The sequence below is a fragment of the Stenella coeruleoalba genome (assembly GCF_951394435.1).
Source record: "Stenella coeruleoalba genome assembly, chromosome: 19".
Taxonomy (NCBI): Eukaryota; Metazoa; Chordata; class Mammalia; order Artiodactyla; family Delphinidae; genus Stenella; species Stenella coeruleoalba.
In genome coordinates this window covers 4,620,606-4,633,828 of record NC_137165.1, presented here as the reverse complement: position 1 = coordinate 4,633,828, position 13,223 = coordinate 4,620,606, and the positions used below count along the sequence as shown (strand labels likewise).

The following is a 13,223-nucleotide window of genomic DNA, read 5'->3' as shown; positions in this document are numbered from 1 at the left end:
TGCATGCTTCTATAATCTTTCTCGAAAAAAAAAAAAAAAGAAAAGAGAAAAGCCTCACTGACTTTGCTGCAGAGCCTTGAACTGAAGGTATCATGTTGACAGAGGAGCAGCTGAACTTGAAGGAATTAGTTTAACAAAGTGAAACATATAAAGTGGCAAAAAGTTATAGGAGGTGAGAAAGATTCAAGGAAGCAGAATAATCTAGGAAAAGCCAGCCTTAACAAACAGCGTTCTACATTTTGAGCATCCCTGCAGGGAAGGTGCCTACACTGCGATGCAAAGCAAAACAAGATATGACCTCCAGCCTTAAGAAGCTGCCCTCTAGAGCAAGTGTCAGCAGACTACAGCCAGCGGGGCCAAAGGGTCTGTTTTTGTACTGCCAGTGGACTAAAAATGGGTTTTCCTATTTTAAAAGGTTAAAAACAACTAAGAAAAATAAAATACAAGAGTTAAAATGAAAAAGAGCATGCCAAACCGCCAGTGGCCCACAAACTCTAAAATATTTACTATCTGGTCTTTTACAGAGAAAGTTTCCATGGGGAAAGTCAGATCATTGAATTACAATCAAAATGACAAGGGCTAGGGTGGGGTAAATGTGTGGTTTGCCAGGTCCAACAGAGAGGTGTGTAACACAGGTGTGAGCAATCAGTGGAGACTTCTCGGAGAAAGTGGCAACTCCCCTGGGATCTACAGAATGGGTAGAAATTAGATAAAGATACTGGAGTGACGACTGAACATTCAAAGCAGAAGGAACACCATGGTGTAGGAATGGAAAGAAGTTGTGTTGCAGAAACTTAGACGGAAAGTGAGTCGGAAGAGATAAGGCTGGTTACCCAGGTGTAAACAGGGGTTGTCCCCCTTCCCAGGTCCAGGTTGTTTCTACCCTAAGTCCAGCCTGTTCTTTGAGGGCTTAACCCCTACTCACAGACTGGCAGCAATTAATGGGGGAGCACCAAAGGCAGCAAAACAGCTGACCTCAAGGAGGGGTCTGTAGATTTGGGTAGAGTGTGCCCTCCAGGCTGGGACAGCCCTCCTGCAGCAGGTGCTCTCCATGTACTAGTCCACCACCCCGGCTGCAAGCCTGCCAAAGTCCTGCGTCATCGTGGGCTTCATTTCCCACCACCTCCCAAACTCAAAACCTCAGCTATCCTCCTGGGGACCCAAGAACCTCTCCTTTTAACCTCCCAAAGCACAGATTTCTGATAAAACCCTGTTTTGTGGACAAAGGAGCGCCCCACTGCATTGTTTATCATCAGCCAGATGAGGCCTGGACTTCTGAGATGCCGTTGGAAATACTTAAAAGGTGAACACACTTGGAAGATTTACAGCAAATTCACATTCCATCGTGGCTGACTTCAGTGTTCAAGAAAATGTGACTCGTTTTCTATCATTCAACTGGACATGTGATTCCGGGCCCAGTCTGCCAATTTATGGTAGCCATTTTCAAGGAAACTAAGGCATTTCTGGAACTACGTGAGGTCACTTTTTTTTTTCTTTTGGCTTTGTTGGGTCTTTGTTGCTGCACGTGGGCTTTCTCTGGTTGCGGCGAGCAGGGGCTACTCTTGGTTGCGGTGCACGGGCTTCTCATTGCAGTGGCTTCTCTTGTTGTGGAGCATGGGCTCTACAAGCACAGGCTTCAGTAGTTGTGGCTTGCGGGCTCAGTAGTTGTGGCTCGCAGGCTCCAGAGCACAGGCTCAGTAGTTGTGGCACAAGGGCTCAGTCGCTCTGTGGCATGTGGGATATTCCTGGACCAGGGCTCGAATCCGTGTGCCCTGCACTGGCAGGCGGATTCTTAACCACTGTGCCACCAGGGAAGCCCCACGTGAGGTCACTTTATGAATTAACTGTGGTCAATTCTGTATTTAACATGCTCGATTGAGATCTCTCTGCCTCCACTCTTCCCGGGGGCGATGATCTAAGTTCTGAGGGCTTCCAGAGCGTGAGAAGGGAGACAAGCTCGCGGTCCTCAGCATTCGTCAGCCGGCCTCTGCTGAGACGTCCAACCCTCGCTCCTCCTTGATTACTGCTTCTTACTCCTGCACATCCATGGCCAACTAGCACATTCCTCGCCTCATCCTGAAATCCAGTCCAGGAAGGGCTCTCTCTTCCTGACCACAAAGGCCTGCCCTCAGCCAGTTCTGAGCCACATTTAGGACACAAAAATGTTTACTGTCCTCCTTGGTCTCACAGGAATGTCTCAGGCCCACTCTGCCCAGAGACATGTGACTAGCATTTTTTGTTTCTGTTTTAATTGAGGTACAATCTCCGTAACATAAATGCAACCACCGACCATTTTAAAGAGTACAGATTCAGCGGCATTTAATACACGTTTGAGGTTGTGCGGCCATCACCTCTGTCTAGTTCCAAGACATTCTTCTCTCCCCAGAAGGAAACCGGACACCTCAGAGGCAGTCACTCCCCATTCCCCCTCCCCTAGTCCCTTGCAAGCCCCAATCTTCATTCTGTCTCTACAAAGCAACCTTCTCTGGATGTTTCCTATAAATGGAATCATACATGTGATACTTTGTGTCTTGCTTTGTTCACTCAGCACAGGGTGTTAGAGGTTCACCTACATTGTAGCAGGTTATCAATAATTTATTCCTTTTTAATGGATGAATACTATGTAATTGTATGGATATACTCTATTTCATGTGACTGACATTTGTGTTGTTTCCATCTTTTGGCTATTGTGAATTGTGTTGCTATGAACACTCATGTACATGCATTTGTTTGAGCACCAGTTTTCAATTCTTTGGGGTGTACACCAAGGAGGGGAATTGCTGGGTTGTATGTTAACCCTATGTTTAACTTTTTGAAGAACTGCTAAACTGTTTTCCACTTCAGTGTTCAAGAAAATGTGACTTGTTTTCTATAATTCAACTGGACATGTGACTCCCAGCCCAGTCTGCTAATTTAGGGTAGCTATTTCCAAGGAAACTAAGGCATTTCTGGTAGTGACTAGAAATCAGAAAAAAAAAAAAAAGGACTGGTTGGTGGAAAGACTTGGAGTTCAGTTTTATATATTTGGTTTAATGTTCAAGGGAGACAAGAATTTGAAGATGTTTGTAGAGAGTGTTTGAAGTGATATATTGTAGAACCTAAAATGAAAGAAAGTGAAAATGCAAAGGGTAAATATTTAAGGAAAAACTAGAAAATTCAAAGAACTAAATGAGACTGAAAAACGTAGTAGACTTTTACTGCCAGGATTAGATTGGAACCAGTCCTCTTCTGCAGACAACCAGAAAAGCTGGATAAAATTAAAGAAAAAATTCTGCTTGAAATCAATGGAGAGATGACAAGAGAGTAAAGCACTGTCCGGCCAGGGTTACAGTAGGATGAACTCAGAATTTGGAGCCACTTTTCACCTGACGATGTTTGTTGACTCCCAAGAAGGCAGCTCAGAGGCTGAGTCGCTAGGCTGTGGTTCTGACAGCCTTGTGGGACTAAAGAGACAGAAATTGGCATTCCAGGCCTGCCAAGATTGTCTTACTACTGAAGCCCTTCATTTTGGTTTAGATCCAAATTGGCTTAATCCACAGAGGAGGCATGAGCCAGAAATAGACAAGCCCTCTCAAGAACTTCTCCACAACTTCATGTCAGTCCTTGAAACTAAACCAGGGTAATCCAGGACTGATAGCACTCCCGGTCAGCTGGCAAACACAATTCTTCAGAAGAAGATAATGTCATCCAAGGCCTCATATTACTTCTACAAACTATTTTGCAAATGCAACATCCAGTGCACACACATGTATACATGCACAAACAAGCACAAAAGGAAACAAGACTACTTGTTAAGGGTATTTTATTTTCCATTGATTAAGAAAATATTGTAGAGTTGGTTCAAGACGGTGAAGTAGAAGGACGTGCGCTCACTCCCTCTTGCGAGAGCACCAGAATCACAACTAACTGCTGAACAATCATTGACAGGAAGACACTGGAACTCACCAGAAAAGATACCCCACATCCAAAGACAAAGGGGAAGCCACAGTGAGACGGTAGGAGGGGCGCAATCACAGTAAAATCAAATCCCATAACCGCTGGGTGGGTGACTCACAAACTGAAGAACACTTATACCACAGAAGTCCACCCACTGGAGTGAAGGTTCTGAGCCCCACGTCAGGCTTCCCAACCTGGGGTTCCGGCAACAGGAGGAGGAATTCCTAGAGAATCAGACTTTGAAGGCTGGCGGGATTTGATTGCAGGACTTCGACAGGACTGGGGGAAACAGAGACTCCACTCTTGGAGGGCACACATGAAGTAGTGTGCAAATTGGAACCCAGGGGAAGGAGCAGTGACCTCACAGGAGAGTGAGCCAGACGTACCTGCTAGTGTTGGAGGGTCTCCTGCAGAGGCAGGGGGTGGCTAGGGCTCACCATGACGACAAGGACACTGGCAGCAGAAGTTCTGGGAAGTACTCCTTGGCGTGAGCCCTCCCAGAGTCCGCCATTAACCCCACCAAAGAGCCAGGTAGGTTCCAGTGCTGGGTCGCCTCAGACCAAACAAACAACAAGGAGGGAACCCAGCCCCACCTACCAGCAGACAAGCAGATTAAAGTTTTACTGAGCTCTGCCCACCAGAGCAACACCCAACTCTACCCACCACCAGTTCCTCCCATCAGGAAGCTTGCACAAGCCTCTTCGATAGCCTCATCCACCAGAGGGCAGACAGCAGAAGCAAGAAGAACTACAATCCTGCAGCCTGTGGAACAAAAACCACATTCACAGAGAGATAGACAAGATGAAAAGGCAGAGGACTATGTACCAGATGACAGAACAAGATAAAACCCCAGAAAAACAACTAAATGAAGTAGAGATAGGAACCCTCCAGGAAAAGAATTCAGAATAATGATAATGAAGATGGTCCAGGACCTCGGAAAAAGAATGGAGTCAAAGATCAAGAAGATGCAAGAAATGTTTAACAAAGACCTAGAAGAATTAAAGAACAAACAAACAGAGGTGAACAATACAATAACTTAAATGAAAAATACACTAGAAGGAAATCAATAGCAGAATAACTGAGGCAGAAGAACGGATAAGTGACCTGGAAGACAGAATAGTGGAATTCACTGCTACGGAACAGAATAAAGAAAAAAGAATGAAAAGAAATGAAGACAGCCTAAGAGGCCTCTGGGACAATATTAAACACAACAACATTCACAATAGAGGGGTCCCAGAAGGAGAAGAGAGAGAGAAAGTTCCCAAGAAAATATTTGAAGAAATTATAGTCAAAAACTTCCCTAACATGGGAAAGGAAACAGCCACCCAAGTCGAGGAACTGCACAGAGTCCCAGGCAGGATAAACCCGAGGAGAAACACGCTGAGACACACAGTAAGCAAATTGAAAAAAATTAAAGACAAAGAAAAATTACTGAAAGCAACGAGGAAAAAATAACAATTAACATACAAGGGAACTCCCATAACGTTAACAGCTGATTTCTCGGCAGAAACCCTACAAGCCAGAAGGGAGTGGCATGATATATTAAAAGTGATGAAACGGAAGAACCTACAACCAAGATTACTCTACCCAGCAAGAATCTCATTCAGATTCAAGGGAGAAATCAAAAGCTTTACAGACAAGCAAAAGCTAAAAGAATTCAGCACCACCAAACCAGCTCTACAACAAATGCTAAAGGAACTTCTGTAAGTGGGAAACACAAGAGAAGAAAAGGACCTACAAAAACAAACCCCAAAAAATTAAGAAAATGGTACTAGGAACATACATATCAATAATTACCTTAAACGTGAATGGATTAAATGCTCCAACCAAAAGGCACAGGCTCACTGTATGGATGCAAAAACACCACCAAAATACATGCTGTCTACAAGAGACCCACTTCAGACCTAGGGACACATTCAGACTGAAAGTGAGGGGATGGAAAAAGATATTCCATGCAAATGGAAATCAAAAGAAAGTTGGAGTAGCAATACTCATACCAGATAAAATAGACTGTAAAATAAAGAATGTTACAAGAGACAAGGAAGAACACTACATAATGATCAAGGGATCAATCCAAGAAGAAGATATAACAATTATAAATATATATGCACCCAACATAGGAGCACCTCAATACATAAGGCAACTGCTAACAGCTGTAAAAGAGGAAATCGACAGTAACACAATATGGGGGACCTTAACACCTCACTTACACCAATGGACAGATCATCAAAACAGAAAATAAATAGGGAAACACAAGCTTTAAATGACACAACAGACCAGATAGATTTAATTGATATTTATAGGACATTCCATCCAAACAAGAGATTACACTTGCTTCTCAAGTGCACACGGAACATTCTCCAGGATAGATCACACCTTGGGTCACAAATCAAGCCTCAGTAAATTTAAGAAAATTGAAATCGTATCAAGCATCTTTTCTGACCACAGCACTATGACAACAGAAATCAATTACAGGGAAAAAACGTAAAAAACACCAACACATGGAGGTTAAACGACACGTTACCAAATAACCAAGAGATCACTGAGGAAATCAAAGAGGAAATCAGAAAATACCTAGAGACAAATGACAATGAAAACATGATGATCCAAAACCTATGGGATGCAGCAAAAGCAGTTCTAAGAGGGAAGTTTATAGCAATACAAGCCTACCTCAAGAAACAAGAAAAATCTCAAATAAAAAATCTAACCTTACACCTAAAGGAATCAGAGAAAGAAGAACAAACAAAACCCAAAGTTAGTAGAAGGAAAGAAACCATAAAGATCAGAGCAGAAATAAGTGAAAGAGAAACAAAGAAAACAATAGCAAAGATCAATAAAACTAAAAGCTGGTTCCTTGAGAAGTTAAACAAAATTGATAAACCATTAACCAGACTCATCAAGAAAAAGACGGAGAGGACTCAAATCAGTAAAATTAGAAATGAAAAAGGAGAAGTTACAATGGACACCAGAGAAATACAAAGCATCCTAAGAGACTACTACAAGCAACTCTATGCCAATAAAATGGACAACCTGGAAGAAATGGACAAATTCTTAGAAAGGTATAACCTTCCAAGTCTGAACCAGGAAACAATAGAAAATATGAACAGACCAATCACAAGTAATGAAATTAAAACTGTGATTAAAAATCTTCCAACAAACAGAAGTCCAGGACCAGATGGCTTCACAGGTGAATTCTATCAAACATTTAGAGAAGAGCTAACCCCCATCCTTGTCAAACTCTTCCAAAAAATTGTGGAGGAAGGAACACTCCCAAACTCATTCTATGAGGCCATCATAACCCTGATACCAAAACCAGACAAAGATACTACAAAGAAAGAAAATTACAGACCAATATCTCAATGAATATAGATGCAAAAATCCTCAACAAAATATTAGCAAACAGAATCCAATAACACATTAAAAGGATCATACACCATGATCAAGTGGGATTTATCCCAGGGATGCAAGGATTCTTCAATATACGCAAATCAATGTGATATAACATATTAACAAATTGAAGAAGAAAAAACATATGATGACCTCAGTAGATGCAGAAAAAGCTTTTGACAAAATTCAACACCATTTATGATAAAAACTCTACAGAAAGTGGGCACAGAGGGAACCTACCTCAACATAATAAAGGCCATATATGACAAACCCACAGCAAACATCATTCTCAATGGTGAAAAACTGAAAGCATTTCCTCTAAGATCAGGAACAGGACAAGGATGTGTACTCTTGCCACTGTTATTCAACATAGTTTTGGAAGTCCTAGCCTAGGCAATCAGAGAAGAAAAAGAAATAAAAGGAATACAAATTGGAAAAGAAGTAAAACTGTCACTGTTTGTAGATGACATGATACTATACGTAGAGAATCTCAAAAATGCTACCAGAGAACTACTAGAGCTAATCAATGAATTTGGTAAAGTTGTAGGATACAAAATTAACACACAGAAATCTCTTGCATTCCTATATACTAACAACGAAAGTTCAGAAAGAGAAATTAAGGAAACAATCTCGTTCACCATTGCAATAAAAAGAATAAAATACCTAGGAATAAACCTACCTAGGGAGACAAAAGACCTGTACTCAGAAAACTATAAGACACTGATGAAAGAAATTAAAGATGATACAAACAGATGGGGAGATATACCATGTTCTTGGACTGGAAGAATCAACACTGTGAAAATGACTATACTAAACAAAGCAATCCCTATCATATTACCAATGGCATTTCTTGGATTGGAAGAATCAACATTGTGAAAATGACTATACTAAACAAAGCAGTCCCTATCAAATTACCAATGGCATTTTTTACAGAACTAGAACAAAAAATCTTAAATTTTTTATGGAGACACAAAAGACCCCGAATAGCCAAAGCAGTCTTGCAGGTAAAAAGCGGAGCTGGAGGAATCAGACTCCCTGCCTTCAGACTATACCTCAAAGCTACAGTAATCAAGACAATATGGTACTGGCACAAAAACAGAAATATAGATCAATGGAACAGAATAGAAAGCCCAGAGATAAACCCATGCACCTATGGTCAGCTAATCTATGACAAAGGAGACAAGGATATACAAGGGAGAAAAGACAGTCTCTTCAATAAGTGGTGCTGGGAAAACTGGACAGCTACATGTAAAAGAATGAGATTAGAACACTCCTTAACACCATACACAAAAATAAACTCAAAATCGATTAGAGACCTAAATGTAAGACTGGACACTATAAAAGTCTTAGAGGAAAACATAGGAAGAACACTCTTTGACATAAATCACAGCAAGATCTTTTTTGATCCACCTCCTAGAGTAATGGAAATAAAAACAAAAATAAACAAATGGGACCCAGTGAAACTTCAAAGCTTTTGCAAAGCAAAGGAAACCATAAACAAGATGAAAAGACAACCCTCAGAACAGGAGAAAATATTTGCAAACGAATCAACAGACAAAGGATTAGTCTCCAAAATATATAAACAGCTCATGCAACTCAATATTAAAAAAACAAACAACCCAGTCAAAACATGGGCAGAAGACTTAAATAGACATTTCTCCTAAGAAGACATACAGATGGCCAAGAAGCACATGAAAAGCTGCTCAACATCACTAGTTATTAGGGAAATGCAAATCAAAACTACAATGAGGTATCACCTCACACCAGTTAGAATGGCCATCATCAGAAAATCTACAAACAACAAATGCTGGAGAGGCTATGGAGAAGAGGGAACCCTCTTGCACTATTGGTGGGAATGTAAATTGATACAGCCACTATGGAGAACAGTATGGAGGTTCCTTAAAAAACTAAAAGTAGAATTTCCATACGACCCAGCAATCCCACTCCTGGGCACATACCCAGAGAAAACCATAATTCAAAAAGACACATGCACCCCGATGTTCACTGCAGCACTCTTTACAATAGCCAGGTCATGGAAGTAACCTAAATGCCCATTGACAGACGAATGGATCAATTAGATGTGGTACATATATGCAATGGAATATTACTCAGCCATAAAAAGGAACAAAATTGGGTCATTTGTAGAGACGTGGATGGATCTAGAGACTGTCATACAGAGTGAAGTTAAGTCAGAAAGAGGAAAACAAATATTGTGTATTAACTCATATATGTGGAACCTGGAAAAATGGTACAGATGAACTGGTTTGCAGAGCAGAAATAAAGACACAGATGTAGAGAACGTATGGACGCCAAGGGGGGGAAAGTGGCAGGGGGGGTGATGGTGGTGTGATAATTTGGGAGATCGGGATTGACATATATACACTAATATGTATAAAATGGACATCTAATAAGAACCTGCTGTATAAAAAAATAAATAAAATAAAATTCAAAAATAGAAAATATTGTAAATATTGTGTATGTATACACACACAATGCTTGGATACTATTCTGGGATACTTGTACTGTATATACTATGCTAAGATACTATTCTGGAATAGTGGTAATTTCTGTTTCTTGATCAGCATTCTGGTTACATATGTGTGCTCACTTCATGAAAATTCAAGGAAAAATAACATTACTTGTTGACAATAAAAATTCAAAGAGTGCATAATGGGCATATGGTAAAAAGTATATCTCTTCAGTCCTCCTTTTCTTCACAGGAGGCAAATACCGTTACCAGTTTTTAGATATCTTTACAGATATTATATGTGCATGTATAAATGCAGATGTATGAATGGAGTTGTATAATGAAAGGGTCAAATGCTATATACATTTTTATTGTAATATAACATACAGTAAAGTATAAAAATCATAAGTGTATAATAAGTGTATAATTCTGATGAACACATCCATGAGAATACAAACAACATCCTTTCATGTTTACACCTCCCAAAATACACCCAAGAAAACAACAACAAAATCCTGGGATTCTAATTGGGATTGCATCTAATTCTTAAATCAATTTGGGGAGAATTGATGTATTTGATATATTCACAATAGTGTGCTTTCTAATCCATGAACATAGTACACCCTCCCTTTAGTTTCAACTTAATTTATTTCAGCAATGTTATATACAGCATTGTCCAGTAGAAATACAATGCAAACCACAAATGCAACTGACTGAACTAGCCACATTTCAAGGGTTCAATAGATATATGTGACAAGTGACTACTGTATTGGACAGTGTGGTTCTATAGTTCTCAGCATAGAGAAAATTACACATGTATGGTGGATTGACTCCAAGATGGTTCATGTCTTTGTGACACTCTTGTAAATTACATCAGAATTTTTCTTCCATTTTTTACTTGTTTGTTGATGACATATAGAAATATACTAGATTTTTGTATATTGCCCTTGTATCTAGTAATTTGATAAATTTGCTTATTAATTTCAATAGTTTATAGATTATTTCTTCTATTATAAGCACTTTATCATGGCAGTTCATCTCTCTTTTTATTTAAACATGTTTCCAATTTATATGATGTTAGACTAACCATACCCTTTTTCAGTGGGATGAGGAGTTATGTTCTCAGAGATTCTAGTGCAAAATGGCCCCCAAATTGTTTCTTAACAAGAATGACATTTCTCTGGATTGGGTTGTGCCCTTAAAAGTGTGGAATATGTTAACTCAGCATTTTCCAATTGTATGATCACGGATTTTGTTTTCTCCTCTATATGAAATATTTTTTTCTATAATCTTGCCCTTATTTTATAATTTAAAAGCAAATTTCCAATAAACATTTTTGGGAAAGCCGTGGGAAATACAGTAGTATTACCCATTAGAAATTAAGACCGTGAGCTCACAGTCATTTATCAAGGCACACGCTTTTTTTTTTTTTGCTTTTGTTTTTGGACACACCACATGGCTCACAGGGATCTCAGTTCCCTGACCACGGATGGAACCCTGGGCCTGGCAGTGAAAGCGCCAAAATCTAACCACTGGACCGCCAGGGAATTCCCAAGGCACGTGCTTTTGAACAGCTTTTTCCACCACCGTGTTGAAGTAAGATAAGCAAGTCCAAGTCTTATCTTCATAAGTCATATCCTTTGTAATTAACGGTAAAAATTGTTGTCTTATTTATTCGATATCATTGGGCAGGAAGATACTGTGCATAAGTCAGCTTTCCAGACAATTAAAGTGTACTGCTTTGTACAAAAGTTTTTTTTTTTAATTACACTTTTATAAAATATTTTTAATGCATTACATAATTTTAGAATGCCCTTGACAGACCATATTAAACTTCATTTGACCTTTTATTGATGATTCATGTCACTCTTATGAATCACAATAATTGTTCTGTGCTGTAAATCAGGTTTGCTCTCAGGGGAAATTGGAATGTATAAACCTGTTTATTCTTTTGTTAAATTAATGCAGGCTGCTGTTATTTTTAAATTCTTCTTTCCAGATTGTTTTTTAAAATCATAATGTTTTCCTTGTTTTAAACTGGTCAAAACCACATCTTCTTATTTCTATCCCATGTCCATCCCAGTACCTTCAAAAATACTCTATGAGTCAAGAAATAACAGGAAGGTGGAAAGTTAATGGTGGGGATAATCTAGAGATCTAGGAATGGTGCTTTTCTAATTTCTATCTTCCATTTCAGGCCTGGAAATTGAGATGGTTAAAGCAAAAAGGTGACTCAGTGATATGCAAAGGGGCATAAAAGGGGTCTAAGATCAGGCTTCGTAAGTGCTCTAAGAAAAGACCAAAAGCTTTCCCTCCAGAGTGCTGTGACGGCTATTTTGGATACACTGAAGCTCTGCTAACCCATCATATGCCAGCTAGTTGAGGCTGCTGGACATCTGTCATCTAAATAGTGAGTTGTCACTCTATTTCCAAGATGAATGGACACATTACGGAATAAAAACTATAGCTAAAATGCAATTTATTAATTGGCCCATGTCACACTGGATTTCCTTAGCACAAGACCTATAAGCAGAATCTATAATTGCAATTTCAGTTCCACCAATTACTTTGGACACGGCATTTCACTTCTGTCCTACAGACTATATGCTTTCACAGGGTAACATTTTGAAAGGTTTGCAGATATTTGTGCTATTATTTCCATCCTTTACTCTCTCCCATTTCAGGTAAGTCTGCCATTATGTGTTTATTCTCAGAGAAGGAATATAAGAGAAGCAAGCGAACAAATAAGAATTTCCTGCAGTAACAGTGTTTCAAAACACACATGTTCTTAAAGGAATAGAAAGGATTTGTGATAAGGACAAGATATTGAGGAGAAGATCTCATAGTCTCTCCTGTTTCCCCCCCGCTTTCAAACTAGAAAATGATGCCCTGGATTGTGAGGTGAGGCATGAGGGAAGGGGCATATGGAAGTCCCAGTTAAAGCTGACCAGACTCAAGGGAGGAGGCGAAATATCAAATAGGTGTGTGGCGTACAAGGGCAGAGCAGGGGAGCCACAGCAGGACGTCAGGGTCACAGGGGACAGTGAAGGTAGACTGTGCCTAAGGAGCCTCACAGTGAGCTTCTACCCCAGCAGGGGGCCTGGGATCAGAGTGAACCTTGCTCACCCCCGACTTGCATGGAGATGCCAGAGAGGAGACGAAGGACCAGGGACCGTCTCCAGACATCTGGTGATGGACACCAGACAGGGAGCTGGTCATCTGAGAGGAAGCCATGGTGCCAAGCCTGCAAACTTTAACTCATTTAATCCTCATTAAAAAAAAAACCCAGAAAATAGATGTTGTTATTGTTATCTCTATTGCATAGAGAAGGAAACTGCAGCTTGGAGAAATTAAATAATTTATCAAAAGCCCTGCAGTGATCGAGACAGGGTTTGAGTCCAAATCTGCCTGCATTCAGAAACAATACTCTCTA

The 13,223-nt window shown here is 40.0% G+C and overlaps 1 protein-coding gene across 3 annotated transcripts in view; it reads right to left on the bottom strand.

Annotated features, from left to right (window-relative positions):
* Nucleotides 1-13,223, bottom strand: part of HS3ST3A1 (heparan sulfate-glucosamine 3-sulfotransferase 3A1) — a 378,323-nt gene that overhangs the window by 134,861 nt on the left and 230,239 nt on the right. The gene's annotated exons all lie outside the window — the stretch shown is intronic.